General features: G+C 33.7%; 1 pseudogene; it reads right to left on the reverse strand.

Moving 5' to 3' along the window:
- Positions 1 to 19684: 19684 nt before the first annotated feature.
- On the reverse strand, positions 19685 to 20541 carry LOC148939620 (uncharacterized; annotated as a pseudogene).
- Between the last annotated feature and the right edge of the window lie 5757 nt (positions 20542 to 26298).

Consider the following 26298-nt stretch of genomic DNA (forward strand, 5'->3'; position numbering starts at 1 on the left):
ATAAATAACTATATATGTGAATCTGGGTTGCAGCAGTAGCTAGTAATCTAGTAAGAGACGATCAGTCCAATGCTAAGAAATATAACAAAACTCCTAAAAATAGAGTCAAATCAAAACAAAAGTACATCATTAGAATTACCTTGTCTGAAACCCTACTAGATAAATATTGAATGTCGTCATAGTTTTATATTAGATCTATGACGTGAATAGAAAAACACGAAATTATATTGTTGTTTCTGAAGACGTCATGAAATAATATCATTGCGCTATGACGTCAATAAAATCATTACACCGTGACGTCATAATTACTATATAAGAAGCGTCAGAACTGTAAATGTTCTCATTCATAATTACATAATGGTTTCAATCAAGCAAGCTGCACGCAAATTGAAAAAACAGTACTACACAAACAACAGAGATAGTATCTTGAAAAGAAAAAAGCAAAGGTATTCAACCGACCAGGCGTATCGAAAAGTAATCAAACAAAACAGCAAGATGTGTTATCACAATGATGAAGATTATAGACATGCAAAAATTGAGACAGCCAAACAAAAGTTCAAGGAGAGTTATCACAATGATGAAGATTACCGCATCAAATATAATAAAAACCGAAAACAAAGGTATTCAACCGTCTAGGTGTATCGAGAAGTAAAAATTGAGACAGCCAAACAAAAGTTCAAGGAGAGTTATCATAATGATGAAGATTACCGCATCAAATATAAGAAAAACCAAAAGCAAAGGTATTCAACTGTCCAGGTGTATCGAGAAGTAAAAATTGAGACAGCCAAACAAAAGATCAAGGAGCGTTACTGGGGTGACAAAATCTATAATGAAAAAATTAAATTCTCTGCGAGGTTGTACCGAAGAACGCATAAGGACAAAGGGAAAAATTACATTCAGAAATACAAGAAGATGGCAAAAATGCAGGCTGATCTTTGTAAATTGAGAAACATTTTACGCATGTTTTATCGGGATCACGAAAAGTATTCAAAATTACAGATTAAAATTCTCTTTGAAAGAGCGGATGCTGTTGAAAAGTCGGCTAGAAATTCTTTGGCAAAGCTTCATAGTAATATCCAAAAGAAATGTTGTCAGTTTAACGAAAAGCTTCCAAGGTATGGATTGGCAACTGCGGAACAGTTTATAGATGCAATGGAAAATGTTCGACAACACAGTGAATATACGGAGGCGTACTTCTTAGAAAATTCGTATATTAATTTTGGAAGGAGCAATTGCAGTTTATGTAGCAGCAATAAAAATATATATACAAGCATACCTATCAACAGCGAAGGAAAAGCAATGTTTTTCAATTATGGCGAAAACGAGCCTGTTAGGGTTATTAGTAAATGTGTTTGTAAGACTAATGATTTAGAACAAATTCCTGGAACACCGACTCAAGAAAAAAGCATTTCTAACTGTGTTTTAAACAGTTCATTTAGTTCTACTGAATATTTGGCAAAAAATTCTCTGTGTAGTAGAACAAACTGTCCTGAAAAGTACGAGACAACTATTGAAAAATGCTCTAAAACTAGATCTGACAAGGAAATTATGATGGCTGAAGTCACCTATAACAATCTGAGTAAACATTCAAAACCAAAAATTGGGCAGCAGGTTACTTGGCAATTTCACCCTGATATCTGCAAGCTCTATCCGACGGAAATTAAATTATGTCAAATTCTTTTTGATATCCTTGAAAATAATATAGCATTAAAATTTTCAACTGACAAAGTGGTTAATTTCTGCCTTGGCGGCTTGGATTATTGTGAAATCAATTACAGGGACACAAGAAAGCATGGGCATTCGTTATACTGTAGCCCAAATGAGGGATGTCAGAGCTATTTGCGTTCTCTAAGGGCACTAGCTCCACATTTTCCTGTCTTGAACTGTTTCATTAATAGCGTATATAAGGCAGTATCAAAATGTAAGATTATACAACATATTAATCTACTAAAAGTCGAGGGCTCGTACAAGGAACTAAGTCATTACATAGAAGAATATAATAAAGAACGACCTCTTGCCTATACTAAATTTTATACGCCGCTTTATTCTAGTATAGGTTAGTAAATCAACAGATAGCTTGGCACTGGGACATCGAAGAGTTGTTTAATGGCTCATTTTAAAGAAAATTAATAAAAACCTTTTGTAATTAAAAGAAATTATATTTAAAATAGAATCAGTTTTTTTACGAAAAACTGCATATTTCATATTGAAGATACATTATAATTTACATTAAAAGATTACATAAAGGATCGTGATCAGAGTAATAGTTTGAATATTTCAATTCAAGCTAGAAAAATACCATAAAATGTTAAATTTAGTTTTATTTTTGGTTAGGTTCTAACTGCCCGATGTGGGATTTAATATGTATTTCAGATCAAAAAATTCAATTTTTTAATATATTTTATTTTTCAGTTTACATAAAGGATCGATCATTACATTAAAAGACGATCACTGAAATAACAAACCATTCCATACATTGGACTTGGTTAGCTACTTGATTGTTTGAGTTTAGTCTCTTACTATTTAAAAGAAGAAAAATCCGTAGGCTTTTTCCTGTTTGTATATACATCCGGGTTGCAGCGGTAGCTAGCAATCCGAGTTGCAGCGGTAGCTAGCAACCTAGTAAGAGACGATCACGTCCAATGTTAAGAAATATAAAAAACCCATAACTCCTAAAAAAAATAAGTCAGATCAAAACAGAAAGTACACCATTAGAACCGCCTTGTCCGAAACCCCTATAAAGGAAACTTACCGCCCTTTGGCTTGAATAACAAAGAAAATATATTGGCCTTTTTTTTCTTTTTTTTATTCCATAGATGACTTGGCACTGGAACATTGTAGAGGATTTTTCAATGGCTCATTTTAAAGGAAACTAATGGGGTTAAAAACCTTTTGTAATTAAAACAAATTATTTTTAAATTAGAATATATTTTTTACGAAAAACTGCATACTTCATGTTAAAGATTGATCAATGACGTAAAAATCGTATGTTGTAGCCGGGTCGTCTCTTACTATTCCAATTAAGAAAAAGCCATAGGCTTATACCTGTTTGTAACTTCACATTAAACAAATAACAGGTCTGATCAGACCGCGAACAGATCACATCAGACCGATAACAGTTAGAGTAATTAGATTACTTTAAAAGACGATCATTGGAATAAGAAATCATTGTTATCTACTTGATTGTTTGATCAGGTTTGCAGCGGTAGCTAGCAACATAGTAAGAGACGATCACGCCTCATAGTAAAAACTAAAGTAACCGATAACTCCTGAAAAAAATTAAGATCAAAACAAGAAGTACACTATTAGAACCGCCCTGTCTAAAAATTCTATATAGCAAACTTACCATCCTTTGGCTTGAATAACATTACAGTGAAGAACAAGCCTTAGCCCATAGTAAAATCCGGGTTACAGCGGTAGCTAGCAACCTAGTAAGAGACGATCACGTCCTATTTTAAGAAATATAAAAACCCATAGCTCCTAAAAAAAAGTCGAATCAAAACAAAAAGTACACCGTTAGAACCGCCTTGTCCAAAACCTGTATATACCAAACTTTCTGTCCGTTGGCTTGAACAGCAAGCGAAATATATTGGATTGAAAATCAAGAAAAATGGCAGCTACTACAACATTCTGCCTAAACAGGATATTTTTTTTTCTTTTCCACAGATAGCTTGGCACTGGAACATCGTAGAGAGTTGTTCAATGGCTCATTAGAAAGGAAATTAATACGGTTAAAAATCTTTCGTAACTAAAATAAATTATTTATAAAAGGGACTAAATTTTTCCGCTAAAAACTGCATTTTTGATGTCTTCTCATACTGCAGTCTTTTCAAAGATATTTGATTTTTGTACATAAATCATATCCGGGTTGCAGCGGTAGCTAGCAACCTAGTAAGAGATTACATTAAAAGACGATCATTTGAATAAAAAACCATCACATACATTGGACTTAGTTAGCTATTTGATTGTTTGAGGTTCGTCTCTTACTACTTCAAAGGAGAAAAAGCCATAGGCTTTTTCCTGTTTGTAATCATATAGCATAGAATGAACCCCAGTTGCAACTGACATTATCATCCGAGTTTCAGCGGTAGCTAGCTACCTAGTAAGAGACGATAACGTCCAATGTTAAGACATATAATTATAGCAAAGAACAAACTTTAGCCCATGGTATCCAAAACATTAAATACACAGCAAATTTCCATAAATGTATTGCAAAAATAGATATAAGTTGAACAGGAACCGTATTTCAATTGAGTTTTTTTATAATAAGGAACGAACTCGTGCCTATACTAACTGGTATATGCCACTTAACTACAGCGTAGGCTTGTAGAGTTATATCAGTCTTAAGAGTCTCCGTGAAGATCATCTTCTAATATGTATACTTATGTGGACATATGTTCCTGCAATCACGGGGAAAGACCGTGAGGACGGAGGAAAAATTACAGTGAAGACCAATCTCTTGCCCATAGTAACTGATATATCCTGGGGTTTTAAATTAAAAGACGATCATTGGAATAACAAGCAATTGCATACATTGGAATTATTTAGCTACTTGATTGTTTGAGGTTCGTCTCTTACTATTTCAAAGAAGAAAAAGCCGTAGGCTTTTTCCTGTTTGTATTCAGTCTATTTTCCAGGTTGCAGCGGTAGCTAGCAACTTATTACATAAAGGACCGATATAGTTCATCATAAATGGTATTTGTCAATAAGGTTTTTTTTTATATAATCCGGGTTGTAACCTAGTAAGAGATGATCACGCCCCATAGTTAAAACTAAAGTAACCCATAAATCCTGAGAAAAGATTCAGATTAATCCGGGTCACAGTGGTAGCTAGCAGCCTAGTAAGAGACAATCACATCCAATGTTAATAAATATAAAAACCCATAACACCTGAAAAAAACAGTCAGATCAAAACAAAAAGTACACCTTTAGAACCGCCATGTCTGAAACCCCTCTAAAAGAAACTTTATGTCATTTGGCTTGAACAGCAAGGGAAATATATTGGCTTGAAAATCAAGAAAAGTGGCAGGTACTACAGCATTCTGCCTAAACGGCATCTATTTTTCTTTCTTCTTTCTTTTCCAGAGATAGCTTGGCACTGGAACGTCGTAGAAAGTTGTTCAATGGCTAATTTTAAACGAAATCTCCAGATCTAGTGTCATTTGTAATTAATCTTTTTTAGTAGAATCAATTTTTTACGAAAAACTTCATTTTTTATGTACAGTATTGATCAATAACGTCATAGTCGTTGGATGTAGTTAGTATATAAAGGCTCGATCATCGAATAAAGCTGAAACTAAGTAAAGGATAATTATGCCTCCATATATTCAAAGGTATGTTTAATATTTCCCATTACATCTTTTAACTGTTCCACAGTTGCCGGTCCATACTCCACACCTTATTAATTTTTCATTAAACATGCAACATTTCTTTTGGATATTGCTATGAAGTTTTGCCAAAGCATTTCTAGCCGACTTTTCAACAAAATTCGTTCTTTCAGAGAAAATTTAAATCTGTAATTTGAATATTTTTCGTAGTCCCGATAAAACAATCGTAAAATGTTTCTCAATTTACAAAGATCAGCCTGCATTGTTGCCATCTTTTAGGACTTATAAATATAATTTTTAACTTTGTCCTTATGCGTTCTTTGCAGCTTGTGTAAACTGCAAAAATATCCAATGTATCCGAGAAATAGTTTAAATCTTTCAATTCAAGCTAGAAAAATACCTTAAAATTTTAAAATTAGTTCTATTTTTGGTTTGGTTCTAACTACCCGACGTGGGATTTAATATACATTTCCAAACCAAAAAATTCAATTTCTTATATATTTTATTTTTCAGTTTAGAATCGCTAAAGCTACCATCCGGGTTGCAGCGGCAACTGGCAACCTAGTAAGAGACGATCACGTCCAATATTAAGAAATATAAAAACCCATAGCTTCTAAAAAAAAGGTCAGATCAAAACAAAAAGTACACTAATAGAACCGCCATGTCTGAAACCCCTGTATAGAAAACTTTCTGTCACTTGGCTTGAACAGCAAAGGAAATATATTGGCTTGAAAATCAAGAAAAATTGACTTTAACCACGTTATTCTCCAGAAACGGCATATTTTTTTCTTTCTCTTTTTTTTCTTTCTTTCTTTTCCACACATATCTTGGCACTGGAACATCGTAGAGAGTTGCTCAATGGCTCATTTTAACGGAAATTAATTGGGTTACAAATATTTAGTATCTAAAATAAATTATTTCTAAAAGAGAATAAATTTTTTCACCAAAAACTGCATTTTTGATGTCTTTTCATACTGCAGGCTTTTCAAAGATATTTGATGTTTTTACATAAATCATAATAATCGTATACCAGCTGTAAGATTTGAACCCACGCCTACGAAGAGACTGGTGGCTAACACCAGCGCCTTTGACCACTCGGTCACGCTGCCTCTCATAACTATATATGTGAATCTGGGTTGCAGCAGTAGCTAGCAGCCTATTAAGAGGCGATCAGTCCAATGCTAAGAAATATAAAAACCCAGAACTCCTAAAAATAGAGTCAGATCAAAACAATAGTACATCATTAGAACCACCTTGTCTGAAACCCTACTAGATCCGGGTTGCAGCGGTAGCTACCAACCTTGTAAGAGACGATCACGTCCAATGTTAAGAAATATAAAAACCCCTAACTCCTAGAAAAATTACACCTTTAGAACCGCCTTGTCCGAAACCCCTATAAAGGAAACTTACCGCCCTTTGGCTTGAATAACAAAGAAAATATATTGGCTTGAAAATCTAGCAAATTGACTTTAACCACGTTATTCTCCACAAACGGGATATTTTTTTCTCTCCGCTTTTTTTCTCCTCGGCTAGCTGGACACTGGAAAATCATAGAGAGCTGTATAACAGCTAATTTGAAAGGAAATTGCTACATCTAGTCACTTTTGTAATTAAAAATTAAATACTTTTTAAAGTAAAATCAATTTTGTCAAAACAATTGCATTTTTGATGTGTTTTTATACTGCAGTCTTTTCAAAGATATTTGAATTTTGAAGCAATCAAACAGTTCATGGTAATGAACTCAATAGTAATAATAGCTAATCAAACAGTTCATGGTAATGAACTCATTAGTAATAATATCTACTTGTCTCAATAGTAACCGAAACACTAAAGAGCGAAATTTTGGTACCAATAGATACATCAAAGCAAACACTTCGTGATAACGAACTGTATGTTGTATAGTAAGAGCGACTCTTCTCAATAGTAAAACTTGCTACATCTAGTTTCTTGTGTAATTAAAGATAAAATATTTTTTTAATAGTTCCGGCTTGCAGCGGTAGATAGGAACCTAATGAAAAGAGATCATTCGAAGAACATACCATTGTATATATTAAACTTAGTTAGCTGCTCGATTCCTTGAAAAAAAAATCTTATTTGTCACCTGAAAATAGAATAATTCCTGAAAATTATAAAAAAAAAATTTATTTAGCTGCAAAGTGCAAAAATATTTAGGGTGTCTGAACAATAATTTCCATTTTTTAATTCAACCGCGAAAAAAAACTGAAAATTTAAAAATTAGTTTGGTTTTCCTTTTGCTTCAATTGAATCGCTACACCATTTTATACGCCATTAATTAATATCATCTTAGTTCAAAATTTTTTGGCTTAACCCGTAAATTACGTATCTCTATATTGTTGTTCTATATTTCCAATGAGAAATATTCAAATTTTTTTATTTTAGTTTGGAGTTCAGAATCTCTAAAGTTATTATGTAAACTGCAAAATTTATTATGTCTAACCAATAATACTAATTTTTTAATTCAAACTAGAGCAATACCTGACAATTTTTTAATTAGTTTTGTTTTTTGTCTCCTGGAACCAAAATTTTCTTTTTGGCTTAATCGCTGAAGTTATTATGTAAACTGCAAAAATATTTATGATGTCTAATCAATAATACTAATTTTTTAATTTAAACTGGAAAAATACATGAAAATTTTACAATTAGTTTTGCTTTTTGTCTCCTGGAACCAAAATTTTTTTCATCTCAGTTCAGAGTTATTAATGTATTCTGGAATCAAATTTTTTTTGGTTTGTAACCCGTAAACACCGTATCTCCATATTATTGTCTTATAATTCCCATTATTTTAGCTTTCAGTCCAGAATCACTAAACTTATTATGTAAAATGCAAAAATATTTATGGTGTCTAACCAATAATACTAATTTTTTAATTCAAACAAGAGAAATACCTGAAAATTTTAAAATTAGTTTTGTTTTATGTTAGGTTTTAGCTACACGACACGGGGTATAGTGTATAATTGTTTTAAACATTGAAAAAATATGGTCTCACGCGAGTGGAAAAAAAGAAAGAATAACCAAAAAAAATATCAAAATAGAGCAATCCAAATTTCTACTAATAGAAAACTTTACTACACAAAAAGTAAAGCTAACATCCTGAAATATATGAAAAGTTTATTTAAAAGAGATAAAAATGCCACCAAACGCAAAAAGCTCGAGCACGCGTAAGGATTGCTACCAAGATGTCTTGTGATCCAGAATTTAAGAAAATGAAATATGACAGAGCAAAACAGAGGTATGCTATGGATAAGGGGTATCGAGAAGGGAAAATTGAGACAGCCAAACAAAAGAGCAAGGAACGGTATGATAATAATAAAGATTATCGAAATAAACAAAAGAACAAAATTGCTACTAGAATAATGGGTAGATACTGGGGTGACAAAAGCTATAATGAAAAAATTAAATTCTCTGCGAGGTTGTACCGAAGAACGCATAAGGACAAAGAGAAAAATTACATTCAGAAATACAAGAAGATGGCAAAAATGCAGGCTGATCTTCTTAAATTGAGAAATATTTTACGCATGTTTAACCAGAAGCACAAAAAGCATTCAAAATTACAGATTAAAATTCTCTTTGGAAGAGCGGATGCTGTTGAAAAGACGGCTAGAAATACTCTGGCAAAACTTCATAGTAGTATCCAAAAGAAATGTTGTCAGTTTAATGAAAAGCTTCCAAGGTATGGATTGGCAGCTGCGGAACAGTTTAATGATGCAATAGAAAATATTCGACAACACATTGAATATACAGAGGCGTACTTCTTAGAAAATTCGTATATTAATTTTGGAAGGAGCAATTGTAGTTTATGTAGCAGCAATAAAAATATATATATACAAGCATACCTATCAACAGCGAAGGAAAAGTAATGTTTTTCAATTTTGGCAAAAACGAACCTGTTAGGGTTATTAGTATATGTCTTTGTAAGACTAATAATTTAGAACAAATATCTGGAACACCTCAAGAAAAAAGTATTTCTAACTGTGTTATAAACAGTTCTTTTAGTTCTACTGAATATTTGGCAAAAAATGCTCTGTTTTGTAGAACAAACTGTCCTGAAATGTACAAGACCACTATTGAAAAATGCTCTGAAACTAGATCTGACAAGGAAATTATGATGGCTGAAGTCACCTATAACAATCTGAGTAAACATTCAAAACCAAAAATTGGGCAGCAGGCTACTTGGAAATGTCATCCTGATATCTGCAAGCTCTATCCGACGGATATTGAATTATGTCAAATTCTTTTTGAAATCCTTGAAAATAATAAAGCATTAAAGTTTTCAACTGACAAAGTGGTTAATTTCTACCTTGGCGGCTTGGATTATTGTGAAATCATTTACAGGGACACAAGAAAGCATGGGCATTCGTTATACTGTAGCCCAAATGAGGGATGTCAGAGCTTTTTGCATTCTCTAAGGGCACTAGCTCCACATTTTCCTGTCTTGACCTATTTCATTAATAGCGTATATAAGGCAGTATCAAAATCTAAGATTATACAACATATTAATCTACTAAAAGTCATGGGCTCGTACAAGGAACTAAGTCAGTATTTAGAAAAGTGTCAAGTAGACTCAGTCGTAATAGTCAAGACGTCATCTACGGTGATAGCAATATTAGAGTTTCTGTGGATGAAAATACAACAATAAAATTATTTGGTGAGAGCCTTGATAAGGTAGCTAACATCAGGGATGTATACCCCACAATGCATTGTGACAGTTGCGAGCAGATAAAGACAAAATACCAATTGAAGAGTCTAAGATCCCTTTCAAATGAGAAAGGTTTTGATGTAATGATGGCCACGATTTTAGAACACCTCCAACAAGACATACCCAAAGATGACAGAGAACAGCTAATTCATTGTAAAGGTTGGAAAGAGGATGTCATAGATTCATTCTCTGTCTGTGATTACTGTGCTGGGAATATGTTGAAAAGTCAGGAGAATGTCTGATCAGTATTAAATAACCTTCATATCGACTGTGCACCGGAATGTATAAAGTGTTTAAATAATTTTGAAATGGCAATGATTCGACTTGTAATGCCTTGTCTTACGATCGTCAGATTAGGTCAAGTAACTGCGTTGATGAGACCTAGAACAGAACTTGTTGACGCTCTTTAGGGAAGAACAGTATATCTACCTGTTGATGTGCAAGCAAATGCAGATATTCAGCCTGAAAAACTTCTTAACATTGATAGTTTTGTAGTCATTGTCAATGGTCAGCCTACTTACAACAAGAATGTTTGGATTGCACTAATAGATCTTAAAAAAGTCCATGAAGCACTGTTGTGGTTAAGAGAGAACAACAGTCTCTATAAAACAATACGTGCATACACCCTAGAAAATTTAAACAAAATACTTGAAGCGCGTCTTGCTGAAAAAGCGGTTGGTGTTGATAATTTACCTGAAATACCGGAAGCTGCAATCCTTCAGAAACTGAAAGAAAGCGCAAAATCTACATTGGTTGAAAATTTTTCTGTCCAGCCTCTTAATTCAGCGGTTCCAAAAGACTTCATAGAAGATTTTAAGCAGATGAAAGATCTTGGTACTGACCAATTTCAAATCAAGAAACTAAAAGGTGAGAGCGAAGACTTATTTCAGGAAGAACTTGATCTAAAAGTGTTTCCAAATCTTTTCCCGAAAGGCAAATATGGCTTGCGTGACAAGGCAAGACCTTTCCGGATTAGAAATGCAGAATATTTTAAATCAAGGCGTCTTAGCAGACATACTAAGTTTCTTCTTGACAAACAGTTTCTTTTTCACAGCTTCCAATTGCAAGAATTCTCTTACATGTGTAATAGCGTCGGTCATATGTTGCGGACTGTGAAACCAAACCAAAATGCTCGTCAATTTATAGACAGGCTTCATTCCCGTGATGGAGAGATGGAAGCGCCTTTGTTTTCTGTTCAGTCAAAAATCAGAGGATCTCAGCAGTATTTTCAATCTCTTTCCTATAAAGTAAAGTCAATGATTGAGCAATTGGGTCCACCGACTTTGTTTCTGACAGTTTCATGTGCTGAGTGGTACTCTCCTGAATTTATTGACTATTTACGGACTGTCCATAAAAACTTACCTGGTGTGGCAAAAATGACCCCAGTAGAGTTGACGTGTCTAGATCCAGCTGCAGTTTCCATGCACTTTGACAAAAAATGGACACCTATATTTAATGAGCAAATTTGTTCCAAGACAAATCCTTTTTTTGGTAAAAATTAAGGATTATTTCTGGCGTAATCTAGTATCAGAAACGAGGTGCGCCTCATGTACACTGTGTGTTGTGGATTGAAGATGCTCCTATTATTGGGAAATCAACAGCATCTGAAGTGATTCAGTATATCGATAGTATTATAACTTGTGAAATGCCAAATAGATTGAAAAGTCCAACCCTTCTCAAACTGGTCAAAGATCATCAAGTGCACCACTGTAATAAATACTGTCAAAGAAAATATAAGAGAAAAAGAGGAAGATGGGTTACGTATTGTAAGTTTGGCTTTCCTCGTCCTAAAAAGGAACGAACAGAATTATATGACATCCTTGACTGCTTGGCTCATGGTACAGACCATAAAAAGCGTAGAAAAAGAATATATCATCTGCTTCGAACAGACGACGAGCGTTATATAAATGACTATTCTCCTGCGTTAGTTATTGCTAATCAAGCAAACATTGATGTTCAACATATTGGCAATTTGGGCTCTAAATTACCGTGTTACATTACCGATTACATGACTAAAGCAGAGAGTGTCGAAATAGAAAAAATGTGGGAGGAAGTAAATAATGCATGCAAAAGTCTTGGTCAATGAACTACGTCCTACTTGTTGAAGTCCATAAAAACCCGTCAAGTTGGAGCAGTTAAAGCTGCTGATAGGCTTCTTGGTACTAAATCGTATAGTATTTCTAGACAATTTAGATATATTGACCTTGCGAAAAAGAGCGAGGTGAAGAGGATACTGAGAAGGTATGAGGAGCTTGAAAAGCTTGCTAAAAACGATCCAAAGAGTAGTGATTTGTACATTGCCCACTGGGTTATTGATATCTACCCTAAAAGACCGGAACGTATGAAAAATATCATACGTAACCATCTTCCTCTTCTTCTCTTATGTTTTCTTTGACAGTATTTATTACAGTGGTGCACTTGATGGTGTTTGACCAGTTTGTGAAGAGTTGGACTATTTGTTATTTCACAAGTTATATACTGAATAACTTCAGATGCTGTTGATTTCCCAATAATAGGAGTATCTTCAATCCACAACACAAAGTGTACATGAGGCACACCTCGTTTCTGATACTCGATACGCCAGAAATGATCCTAAATTTTACCAAACAAAGGATTTGTCTTTGAACAAATTAGCTAATTAAATATAGGTGTCCATTTTTTGTCAAAGTGCATGGAAACTGCAACTGGATCTAACACGTCAACTCTGCTGGGGTCATTTTTGCTAAACCTGGTAAGTTCTTATGGACAGTCCGTAAATAGTCAATAAATTCAGGAGAGTATCACTCAGCACATGAAATTGTCAGAAACAAAGTCGGTGGACCCAATTGCTCAATCATTGACTTTACTTTATAAGAAAGAGATTGAAAATACTGCTGAGATCCTCTGATTTTTGACTGAACAGAAAACAAAGTCGCTTCCATCTCTCCATCACGGGAATGAAGCCTGTTTATAAATTGACGAGCATTTTGATTTGGTTTCACAGTCCGCAAAATATGACCGACGCTATTACACATGTAAGAGAATTCTTGCAATTGGAGGCTGTGAAAAAGAAACTGTTTGTCAAGACGAAATTTAGTATGTCTGCTAAGAAGCCTTGATTTAAAATATTCTGCATTCCTAATCCGAAAAGGTCTTGCCTTGTCTCGCAGGCCATATTTGCCTTTCGGGAAAAGATTTGGTAACACTTTTAGATCAAGTTCTTCCTGAAATAAGTCTTCGCTCTCACCTTTTAGTTTCTTGATTTGAAATTGGTCAGTAACAAGATCTTTCATCTGCTTAAAATCTTCTATGAAGTCTTTTAAAACCACTGAATTGAGAGGCTGGACAGAAAAATGTTCAATCAATGTAGATTTTGCGCTTTCTGTCAGTTTCTGAAGGATTGCAGCTTCCAGTATTTCAGGTAAATTATCAACACCAACCGCTTTTTCAGCAAGACGCGCTTCAAGTATTTTATTTAAATCTTCTAGGGTGTATGCACGTATTGTTTTATAGAGACTGTTTTTCTCTCTTAACCACAACAGTGCTTCATGGACTTTTCTGAGATCTATTAGTGCAGTTCAAACATTCTTGTTGTAAGTAGGGTGACCATTAACAATGACTACAAAACTATCAATGTTAAGAAGTTTTTCAGGCTGAATATCTGCATTTGCTTGCACATCAACAGGTAGATATATTATTCTACCCTTAAGAGCGTCAACAAGTTCTGTTCTAGGTCTCTTCAATGCAGTTCCTTGCCCTAATCTGACGAGCGTAAGACAAGGCATTACCAATCGAATCACTGCCATTTCAGACTTATTTAGATACTTTATGCATTCCTGTGCATAGCCGATATAAAAGTTGTTTAATACTGATCGGACATTGTCCTGACTTTTAAACATTTTCCCTGCACAGTAATCCCAGACAGAAAATGAATCTAAGACATCCTCTTTCCAACCTGTAAAATGAAATCGTGGCCATCATTACATCAAAAACTTTCTTATTTGAAAGGGATCTTAGACTCTTCAATTGGTATTTTGTCTTTATCTGCTCGCAACTGTCACAATGCATTGTGGGGTATACATCACTGATGTTAGCTACCTTATCAAGGCTCTCACCAAATAATTTTATTATTGTATTTTTATCAACAGAAACTCTAATATTGCTAACACCGTAGATGACGTCTTGACTATTACGACAGAGTATACTTGACAGTTCTTCTAAATAATGACTTAGTTCCTTGTACGAGCCCTCGACTTTTAGTAGATTAATATGTTGCATAATCTTAGATTTTGTTACTGCCTTATATACGATATTAATGAAACAGGTCAAGACAGGAAAATGTGGAGCTAGCGCCTTTAGAGAACGCAAATAGCTCTGACATCCCTCATTTGGGCTACAGTATAACGAATACCCCTGCTTTCTTGTGTCCCTGTAATTGATTTCACAATAATCCAAGCCACCAAGGTAGAAATTAACCACTTTGTCAGTTAAAAATTTTAATGCTAAATTATTTTCATGGATATCAAAAAGAATTTGACATAATTCAATATCCGTCCGATAGAGCTTGCAGATATCAGGGCAACATTGCCAAGTAGCTTGCTGCCCAATTTTTGGTTTTGAATGTTTACTCAGATTTTTATAGGTGACTTCAGCCATCATAATTTCCTTGTCAGATCTAGTTTCAGAGCATTTTTCAATAGTTGTCTCGTACTTTCCAGGACAGTTTGTTCTACTGCACAGAGCATTTTTTCCAAATATTCAGTAGAACTAAAAGAACTGTTTAAAACACAGTTAGAAATACTTTTTTCTTGAGTCGGTGTTCCAGGACTTTGTTCTAAATCTTTAGTCTTACAAACACATATACTAATAACCCTAACAGGCTCGTTTTTGCCATAATTGAAAAACATTGCTTTTCCTTCGCTTTTGATAGGTATGCTTGTATATATATTTCTATTGCTGCTACATAAACTGCAATTGCTCCTTCCAAAATTAATATACGAATTTTCTAAGAAGTGCGCCTCCGTATATTCACTGTGTTGTCGAACATTTTCCATTGCATCTATAAACTGTTCCGCAGTTGCCAGTCCATACCTTGGAAGCTTTTCATTAAACTGACAACATTTCTTTTGGATATTACTATGAAGCTTTGCCAAAGCATTTCTAGCCGACTTTTCTACAGAATCCGCTCTTTCAAAGAGAATTTTAATCTGTAATTTTGAATACTTTTCGTGATCCTGGTAAAACGTGCGTAAAATGTTTCTCAATTTACGAAGATCAGCCTGCATTTTTGCCATCTTCTTGTATTTCTGAATGTAATTTTTCCCTTTGTCCTTATGCATTCTTCGGTACAAACTCAAAGAGAATTCAATTTTTTCATTATAGCTTTTGTCACCCCAGCATCTACCCATCATTCTGGTAGCAACTTTTTTCTTATATATTTTTCGGTAATCTTCATCATTGTGATAACGCTCCTTGATCTTTTGTCTAGCCTGCTCAATTGTTGCTTCTCTATAAAGTTTATCATTTTGATACCGCTCCTTGATCTTTTGTTTGGCAGCCTCAATTTTTGCAAGTCTGTAATCTTCATCAATGTGATAACACATCTTGCTGTTTTGTTTTGCTCTTTCAATTATTACTTCTCGATACGCCTGGTCGGTTGAATACCTTTGCTTTTTTCTTTTCAAGATACTATCTCTGTTTTTTTTTGTAGTAGTGTTTTTTTAACATGCGTTTAGCTCGCTTTGATCTAACCATTATGTATTCATGAATGAGACCATTTACAGTTTTGACGTTTCTTATATAGTAATTATGACGTCACGGCGTAATGATTTTATTTCATGACGTCATGGCGCAATGGTATTATTTCATGACGTCTTCAGAAACAACAATATAATTTCGTGTTTTTCTATTCACCTTATAGCTCTAATATAAAACTATGATGACTGACATTCATTATTGATCTAGTAGGGTTTCAGACAAGGTAGTTCTAATGATGTACTTTTGTTACTATGTACTATATATTATAATGTACTTTTTGTTTTGCTCTGACTCCTTTTTTAGGAGCTATGGGTTTTTATATTTCTTAACATTGGACGTGATCGTCTCTTACTAGGTTGCTAGCTACCGCTGCAACCCGGATTTAATGTAAATTATAATAACGCTGTTTGTCGGTTTCAATTTTCGCATCTCAATACGCCTTGTCAGTTGAATACCTTTGCTTTTCTCTTTTTAAGATGTTGTCTCTGTTTTTTGTATAGTACTGTTTTTTTTTTAATTACGTATAACTCGCTTAGAAGGCATCTTATTACAAAACAAGAAATAATATTCTTATCTAATTAACACTTCTTAAGACTCGTATCGAGTACCCATAACCTAACAAAAAATAAAACTAATTTTTGAATTTTCAGGTATTTTGTTAGTTTGAATGAAAAGATTAAAATTATTGCTCAGATATCGTAAATATTTTTGCAGTTTACATAATAACTTAAGCGATTGTAAACTAAAACATAAAATATATTAAAAAATTGATTTTTTGGGTCTGAAAATACATATTAATTCCCACATCGGGTAGTTAGAACCTAACCAAAAATAAAACTAATTTTATCGTTTTAAGGTATTTTTCTAGCTTGAATTGAAATATTCGAACTATTGCTCCGATATCATGGATATTTTTGCAGTTTACACAAGCTGCAAAGAACGCACAGGCTGATCTTTGTAAATTGAGAAAAATTTTATGAATGTTTTACCGGGATTACGAAAAATATTCAAAATTAAAGATTAAAATAATCTCTGAAAGAATGGATTTTGTTGAAAAGTCAGCTAGAGATGCTTTCGCAAAACTTCATATTAATATCCAAAAGAAATTTTGCATGTTTAGTGAAAAGCTTCCAAGGTATGGACCGACAACTGTGGAACAGTTTACAGATGTAATGGGAAATCTTATACATCACTGTGAATATATGGAGGCATAATCGTCCTTTACTTAGTTTCAGCTTAAATTCGATGATCGAGCCTTTATCTAATACTAACTACATCCAGAGACTATGACGTCATTGATCAATATTGTATCTAAAAAATTAACTTTTTCGTAAAAATAAATAATTTAAAAAAAATAAAGTACAAATAGCACTAGATCTAGAGATTTCCTTTAAAATGAGCTATTGAACAACTCTCTACGATGTTCCAGTGCCAAGCTATCTCTGGAAACAAAAGAATAAAAAAAATATGCCGTTTGTGGAGAATAACGTAAATTGAGAAACATTTTACGCATGTTTTACCAGGATCATGAAAAGTATTCAAAATTACAGATTAAAATTCTCTTTGAAAGAGCGGATGCTGTTGAAAAGTCAGCTAGAAATGCTTTCGCAAAACTTCATAGTAATATCCAAAAGAAATGTTGCATGTTTAGTGAAAAGCTTCCAAGGTATGGACCGGCAACTGTGGAACAGTTTACAGTTGTAATGGGAAATACTAAACATCACTGTGAATATATGGAGGCATAATTGTCCTTTAATTAGTTTCAGCTTTATTCGATGATTGAGCTTTTATGTACTAACTACATCAAACGACTATGAAGTCATTGATCAATATTGTATTTAAAAAATTAAGTTTTTTGTAAAAAATTGATTCTATTAAAAAAAAAATTAAGTACACATCACACTAGATCTAGATATTTCCTTTAAAATGAGCCATTGAACAACTCTCTACGATGTTCCAGTGCCAAGCTATCTGTGGAAGAGAAAGAAGAAATAAAAAAGATGCCCTTTAGTCGGAATGCTGTAGTAGCTGCCACTTTTCTTGATTTTCAAGCCAATATATTTTCCTTGCTGTTCAAGCCAAATGACAGAAAGTTTCTTATACAGGGATTTCAGACATAGCGGTTCTAATGGTGCACTTTTTGTTTTGACCTGACTTTTTTTTAGGAGTTATGGGTTTTTATGTTTCTTTACATTGGACGTGATCGTCTCTTACTAAGTTGCTAGCTACCGCTTCAACCCGGATGAAAACTAAAATAAAATAAAAATTATTTTGTTTACTTTTACGTCACGTCACTCATTATGTTATATATGGCTATTAGTACACAATCGGTATTAGATATTAAGTCATTTCACTTTTTATGTCATATATGGTTATGATTACTTAAAAAATCAATTTACTGTAAATTCTGATAGTCAAGCCAAAGGACGGTAAGTTTGCTATGTAGAAGTTTTGGACAAGGCGGTTCTAATAGTGTACTTATTGTTTTGATCTGTATCTTTTTTCAGGAAGTATGGGTAACTTTAGTTTCTACTATGGGGCGTGATCGTCTCTTACTAGGTTGCTAGCTACCGCTGCAACCCGGATTTGTGGACAAATTTATTCTGTTTTAAAAATAATATGTTTTAGTTACAAAAGGATCTTAACCCAATTAATTTTCTTTAAAATGAGCCATTGAACAACTCTCTAGAATGTTCCAGTTCCAAGCTATCTGTGGAAAAAGAAGAAGAAAGAAAAAAAGATACCGTTTAGGCAGAGTACTGTAGTAGCTGCCACTTTTCTTGATTTTCAAGCCAATATATTTCCCTTGGTGTTCAAGCCAATGACAGAAAGTCTCCTATACAGGTTTCAGACATGGCGGTTCTAATGGTGTACTTTTTGTTTTGATCTGACTTTTTTTTAGAAGTTGTGGGTTTTATATTTCTTAACATTGACGTGATCGTCTCGTACTACGTTGCTGGCTACCACTGCAACCCAGATGAACAACTCTCTACGATGTTCCAGTGCCAAGCTAATATGGCATATAAAATTTTAATATAGCTTTACCACGAACTGTTTGATTGTTTCAAAAATCAAATATCTTTGAAAAGACAGCAGCATGAAAAGACATCAAAAATGCAGTTTTTAGTGAATAATTTGTTTTAGTTACAAAAGGGTCTGTGGAAAAGAAAGAAGAAAGAAAAAAAAGATTCCGTTTAGGCAGAATGCTGTAGTAGCTGCCACTTTTCTTGATTTTCATGCCAATTTATTTCCCTTGCTGTTCAAGCCAAGTGACAGAAAGTTTTCTATACAGGGGTTATAGACATGGCAGTTCTAATGGTGTACTGGTTTTTCTATCTGACTTTTTTTTTAGGAGTTATGGGTTTTATATTTATTAACATTGGACGTGACCATCTCTTACTAGGCTAGCTAGCGCTGCAACCCGGATATTACTTCATATATGGTTACTACCTAAGATTATGACGTCATTTATTAATATTGGCCATACAAATGCAGTTTTTAGTGGAATAATTGTTTTACTTTAAAATAAAAAAAATGAATTTCAAATGGCACTAAATCTAATAATTTCTTTTAAAATGAGCCATTGAAAAAACTCTCTACGATGTTCCAGTGCAAAGCTATCTGCGGAAAAGAAGAAAAAAGAAAAAAGAAAAAAAGATACGCTTGGGCAGAATGCTGTAGTAGCTATCACTTTTCTTGATTTTCAAGCCAATATATATCCCTTGCTGTTAAAGTCAAATGACAGAAAGTTTCCTAAATAGAGTTTTTGGACAAGGAAGTTCAAATGGTATACTCTTTGTTTTGATCTGACTTTTTTCTTAGGAGTTTTGGGTTTTTATATTTATTAACATTGGAGTGATCGTCTCTTACAAGGTTGCTAGCTACCTCTGCAACCCGGATATACTTAGAAACGCAATACGTATTTGGGAACTTTATAATGAGGGCTACAAATCTCTTTGTAATTGCGGCCACGTATTTTGTCAATGCATTTGAGGGTTTTTTTAAGTAGTAGCTTGAACCCCTGGAACTTTGGAGAAATAGCAAGATTTTGTAGAATGGATTCAACTTCTCGTCTAGAAAAGTTTTGCATATCTATCACTCCTACAATTTCCATAAACGCCACTGAATTTTTTTTCAGAGTCTTTGGATAGCCGACTGTAAAGTGTCTTTAAAAAACCTTGAAATCTAGTAAATTCGTTGTTTTTTAAAGCAGCACAACAATATTTAGCTAATTCTACAAAATCCTGAGCAATAAAATTGGCAACAAACTGGGGAACTTTTTCCCCTTCCGCAATCTTACGAGCAATCTCTCTTACAATTAACTTTTTCTCATTCTGGTTTCCATAAGTGAAAACACTTTCAAAAATTGTTAAATCTTGCTTGACAAAATAACTTTGGAGCAAATATTGATTAATTTCCTCTTTAATAGTTAAAAAGTTGTACTTTTTCTACAATATATGTAAATGAATCTCTGTTTGCTGTTTCAGAACAAGAAACCTTCCAGAAACCTTTTTCGAAACCATCTTTATAGTAATCGATAATACTTTTCATAGTTTCAAAGTTCAAATCATGGGCTAGAACAAGATTGGTTTCTTTTTCAAGCATGTCTGCTTCTAGCATGACCTTGAAGACATCACTAACAGCTATTAAAAGGGAGTTCTCGAATTTAACATCACCACCATCACATTGAATAGTAATCACAGGGCTTTCTTCCATATTGAAATTGGTCAAAATTTGTGTAAGGCCAGAAACTCAACTCATTTCTGAAACAGAATTTGTCTTACTCTCTTTGTCTTGTGCCTTATGTTTGAAGACTTTTTTTCTTTTCTTTCTTTATTTATTTCTTTCTTTCTGTTTAATTTTTTATTGCTTAAATCGAACGATTTTTCTGTAGCATTCAATAATAAGGTAGTCATATTTAATTAAACCTCACCTCGGTTAAAGGATGTTTAGTTCTCGTATCAAGTAAGAAAAACCTAAGAAAAAATAGAATTAAGTTAAAAATTTTCTGGTATTTTTCTAGTTTAAATTAAAAGATTAAAATTACTGATCAAATACCATAAATATTTTTGCAGTTTATAACCTTAGCGATTCTGAACTAAAAATTAAAATAAATAAAAATTGATTTTTTTCAATTTTTACATCACGTCACTCATCACGTCATATATGGTAATTAGTACACAATTGGTGTTATATATTACGCCATGTCACTATATAGATCGTATATAGTTATTAGTAGACAATCAGTATATTCGTTCTTTATTACAAAATTACTATGGGACGTGATTGTCTCTAATCAGGTTTCTAGCTACCACTGCAACCTGGATTGTATCGGCAGCTAGCTAATTTTACTGTAGTCTAGATTTCGTTTTTATTATATTACCACTGGAAACCGGACTACAAACAGGAAAAAGCCTATGGCTTTTTTTGGAATAGCAAGAGACGATCTTCAGAAAATGAGGCATCAAACTAAGCCCGATATCTGCCATGGTTTGTTCTTTATTGTGTCTCAGCCATCTCTATCGCTACTACAGCTCCAACCTGGATTAGTTTAATTGTCCGTTATTTACATTTTGGGATCGTTGTGATGTTTGATGTTGTGTGTCTTCTAGTGACATATGTCGTCACGCTTTATATTTCGTCCAAAAATTTCATTGCCTCGGACATTCTTCAGGCTTTTTGCTTTAGCTGTTCCAATTTATTGGAAATAAAATGTAACCTGACGTCATATATAGCCTACCAAAGACATCATTTTCTTTTCTCTGTTGGATCAATTACTATGAGATAGACTTTGGTCCTTATTGTAAATAAATCTTTGAAAAGACTGCAGTATGAAAAGACATCAAAAATGTAGTTTTTAGTGAAAAAATTTATTCTCTCTTAGAAATAATTTATTTTAGTTACAAAAGATTTTTAACCCAATTAATTTCCTTTAAAATGAGCAATTGAACAACTCTCTACGATGTTCCAGTGCCAAGCTATCTGTGGAAAAGAAAAAAGAAAAAAAGAAAAAAATATCTCGTTTAGGCAGAATGTTGTAGTAGCTGCCACTTTTCTTGATTTTCAAGCCAATATATTTTCCTTGCTGTTCAAGCCAAGGGACAGAAGGTTTCCTATACAGGGGTTTTGGACAAGGCGGTTCTAATGGTGTACATTTTGTTTCGATCTGACTCCGTTTTTTAGGATTTATGGGTTTTATATTTCTTAACATTGGACGTGATCGTCTCTTACTAGGTTGCTAGCTACCGCTGCAACCCGGAAAACGGGGAAAACACACCCCAAAAAGCATAGAATCCTAATGAAAATCACAACATTGGTTTCAACGTATCATTGATCCTAACTGTAGGGGGTTTCAGGCTCCTATCTGCAAAATGTGGAATTTGGTATTTTTTGCCAGAAAAAAGATTACGGATGCGTGTTTATTTGTTTGTTTTTTATTTTTTGTTTTTCCCAGGTGTGATCGTATTGACCCAGTAGTCCTAAAATGTCACGAGAGGGCTCTTCCAAACGGAAATAAAAAGTTCTAGTGCCTTTTTAATCAAACAACAACAACAAAAAATAAAAATCGAATCACGTTTTACAAAAAAACTGCATCTTTGATGATTTTTCTTACTGCAGTCTTTTCAAAGATATTTGATTTTTGAAACAATCAAAATTACATTAAAGGGTGAACTATAGTTAATAGTGACTGAAATTTTTCAAACAGTTTGTGGTAATGAACCGAATAGTAAGAGTGACTCGTCTCAATATTAACTGAAACTCTAAAACTCGGGTACTTAGAACCTAACCAAAAATAAAACTAATTTTAACATTTTAAGGTATTTTTCTAGCTTGAATTGAAATATTCAAACTATTACTCGGATACCATGGATATTTTTGCAGTTTACACCAGCTGCTAAGAACGCACAGGCTGATCTTTGTAAATTGAGAAAAATGTTACGAATGTTTTACCGGGATTACGAAAAATATTCAAAACTAAAGATTAAAATTATCTCTGAAAGAATGGATTTTGTTGAAAAGTCAGCTAGAGATGCTTTCGCAAAACTTCATAGTAATATCCAAAAGAAATGCTGTATGTTTAGTAGAAAGCTTCCAAGGTATGGACCGGCAACTGTGGAACAGTTTACAGATGTAATGGAAAATCTTATACATCACTGTGAATATATGGAGGCATAATTGTCCTTTACTTATTTTCAGCTTAAATTTGATGATCGAGCCTTTATGTACTAACTACATCCATCAACTATTACGTCATTGATCAATATTGTATATAAAAAATTAAGTTTTTCGTAAAAAATAATTAATTTAAAAAAAAAATTAAGTACAAATAGCACTAGATCTGGAGATTTCCTTTAAAATGAGCCATTGAACAACTCTCTAAGATATTCAAGTGCCAAGCTATCTGTGGAAAAGAAGAAGAAGAAAGAAAAAAAATATCCCGTTTATGGAGAATAACGTGGTTAAAGTCAATTTTCTTGATTTTCAAGCCAATATATTTTCTTTGTTATTCAAGCCAAAGGGCGGTAAGTTTCCTTTATAGGGGTTTCGGACAAGGCGATTCTAATGGTGTATTTTTGTTTTGATCTGACTCTTTTTTTAGGAGTTAGGGGTTTTTATATTTCTTAACATTGGACGTGATCATCTCTTACTAGGTTGCTACCTACCGCTGCAACCCAGATATATTTCTTAACATTGGACGTGATCGTCTCTTACTAGGTTGCTAGCTACCACTGCAACCCGGATAATATCCAAAAGAAATGTTGCATGTTTAGTGAAAAGCTTCCAAGGTATGGACCGGCAACCGTAGAAAAGTTTACAGATGTAATGGGAAATCTTATAAATCACTGTGAATATATGGAGGCATAATTGTCCTTTACTTAGTTTCAGCTTAAATTCGATGATCGACCCTTTATGTAATACTAACTACATCCAACGACTATGACGTCATTGATCAATATTGTATATAAAAAATTAAGTTTTTGTAAAAAATAATTAATATAAAAAAAAATTAAGTACAAATAGCACTATATCTAGAGATTTCCTTTAAAATGAGCCATTGAACAACTCTCTACGATGTTCCAGTGCCAAGCTATATGTGGAAAAGAAGAAGAAGAAGAAAGAAAAAAATATCACGTTTGTGGAGAATAACGTGGTAAAGTCAATTTTCTTGATTTTCAAGCCAATATAGTTTCTTTGTTATTCAAGCCAAAGGGCAATAAGTTTTTTTATAAGGGTTTCAGACAAGGCGGTTCTAATTGTGTACTTTTTGTTTTGATCTGACTGTTTTTTAGGAGTTAGGGGTTTTTATATTTCTTAACATTGCACGTGATCGTCTCTTACTAGGTTCCTACCTACCGCTGCAACCCGGATATATTTCTTAACATTGGACGTGATCGTCTCTTACTAGGTTGCTAGCTACCACTGCAACCCGGATAATATCCAAAAGAAATGTTGCATGTTTAGTGAAAAGCTTCCAAGGTATGGACCGGCAACCGTAGAACAGTTTATAGATGTAATGGGAAATCCTTTAAATCACTGTGAATATATGGAGGCATAATTGTCCTTTACTTAGTTTCAGCTTAAATTTGATGATCGAGCCTTTATGTAATACTAACTACATCCAACGACTATGACGTCATTGATCAATATTGCATATAAAAAATTAGGTTTGTATAAAAAATAATTAATATAAAAAAAAATTAAGTACAAATAGCACTAGATCTAGAGATTTCCTTTAAAATGAGCCATTGAACAACTCTCTACGATGTTCCAGTGCCAAGCTATATGTGGAAAAGAAGAAGAAGAAGAAAAAAAAATATCCCGTTTGTGGAGAATATCGTGGTTAAAGTCAATTTTCTTGATTTTCAAGCCAATATAGTTTCTTTGTTATTCAAGCCAAAGGGCACTAAGTTTCCTTTATAAGGGTTTCGGACAAGGCGGTTCTAATGGTGTACTTTTTGTTTTGATCTGACTCTTTTTTTAGGAGTTAGGGGTTTTTATATTTCTTAAAATTGGACGTGATCGTCTCTTACTAGGTTGCTAGCTACCGCTGCAACCCGGATAATATCCAAAAGAAATGTTGCATGTTTAGTGAACAGTTTCCAAGGTACGGACCGGCAACTGTGGAACAGTTTACAGATGTAATGGGAAATCTTATACATCACTGTGAATATATGGAGGCATAATTGTCCTTTACTTAGTTTCAGCTTAAATTCGATGATCGAGCCCTTATGTAATACTAACTACATCCAACGACTATGTCGTCATTGAGCAATATTGTATATAAAAAATTAAGTTTTTCGTAAAAAATAATTAATTTAAAAAAAAAATTAAGTAGAAATAGCACTAGATCTAGACATTTCCTTTAAAATTAGTCATTAAACAACTCTCTACGATGTTCCATTTTCCAAGCTATCTGTGAAAAAGACGAAAAAGACGAAAGAAAAAATATCCCGTTTGTGGAGAATAACGTGGTTAAAGTCAATTTTCTTGATTTTCAAGCCAATATATTTTCTTTGTTATTCAAGCCAAAGGGCGGTAAGTTTCCTTTATAGGAGTTTCTGACAAGGCGGTTCTAATGGTTTTTGTTTTGATCTGACTCTTTTTTTAGGATTTAGGGGTTTTTATATTTATTAACATTGGACGTGATCGTATCTGACTAGGTTGCTAGCTACCGCTGCAACCCGGATAATATCCAAAAGTAATGTTGCATGTTTAGTGAAAAGCTTCCAAGGTATGGACCGGCAACTGTGGAACAGTTTACAGATGTAATGGGAAATCTTATACATCACTGTGAATATATGGAGTCATAATTGTCCTTTACTTAGTTTCAGCTTAAATTCGATGATCGAGCCTTTATTTAATACTAACTACATCCAACGAATATGACGTCATTGATCAATATTGTATATTAAAAAATTAAGTTTTTCGTAAAAAATAATTAATTAAAAAAAAATTAAGTACAAATAGCACTAGATCTAGAGATTTCCTTTAAAATGAGCCAATGAACAACTCTCTACGATGTTCCAGTGCCAAGCTATCTGTGGAAAAGAAGAAGAAGAAGAAAGAAAAAAATATCCCGTTTGTGGACAATAACGTGGTTAAAGTCAATTTTCTTGATTTTCAAGGCAATATATTTTCTTTGTTATTCAAGCCAAAGGGCGGTAAGTTTCCTTTGTAGGGGTTTCGGACAAGGCTGTTCTAATGGTTTACTTTATGTCTTGATCTGACTCTTTTCTTAGGAGTTACTGGTTTTTATATTTCTTAACATTGGACGTGATCGTCTCTTACTAGGTTGCTACCTACCGCTGCAACCCGGATATATTTCTTAACATTGGACGTGATCGTCTCTTACTAGGTTGCTAGCTACCTATGCAATCCGGATCACATACATAGTTATGAGAGGCAGTGTGGCCGAGCGGTCCAAGGCACTGGTGTTCGCCACCAGTCTCTTCGGAGTCGTGGGTTCAAATGTTACCGCTGGTATACGATTATGATTTATGTGCAAAAATCAAATGT

The sequence above is a fragment of the Artemia sp. Qi Xiang Cuo genome, chromosome 21 (genome assembly GCF_049724085.1).
Source record: "Artemia sp. Qi Xiang Cuo chromosome 21, ASM4972408v1, whole genome shotgun sequence".
NCBI lineage: Eukaryota > Metazoa > Arthropoda > Branchiopoda > Anostraca > Artemiidae > Artemia > Artemia sp. Qi Xiang Cuo.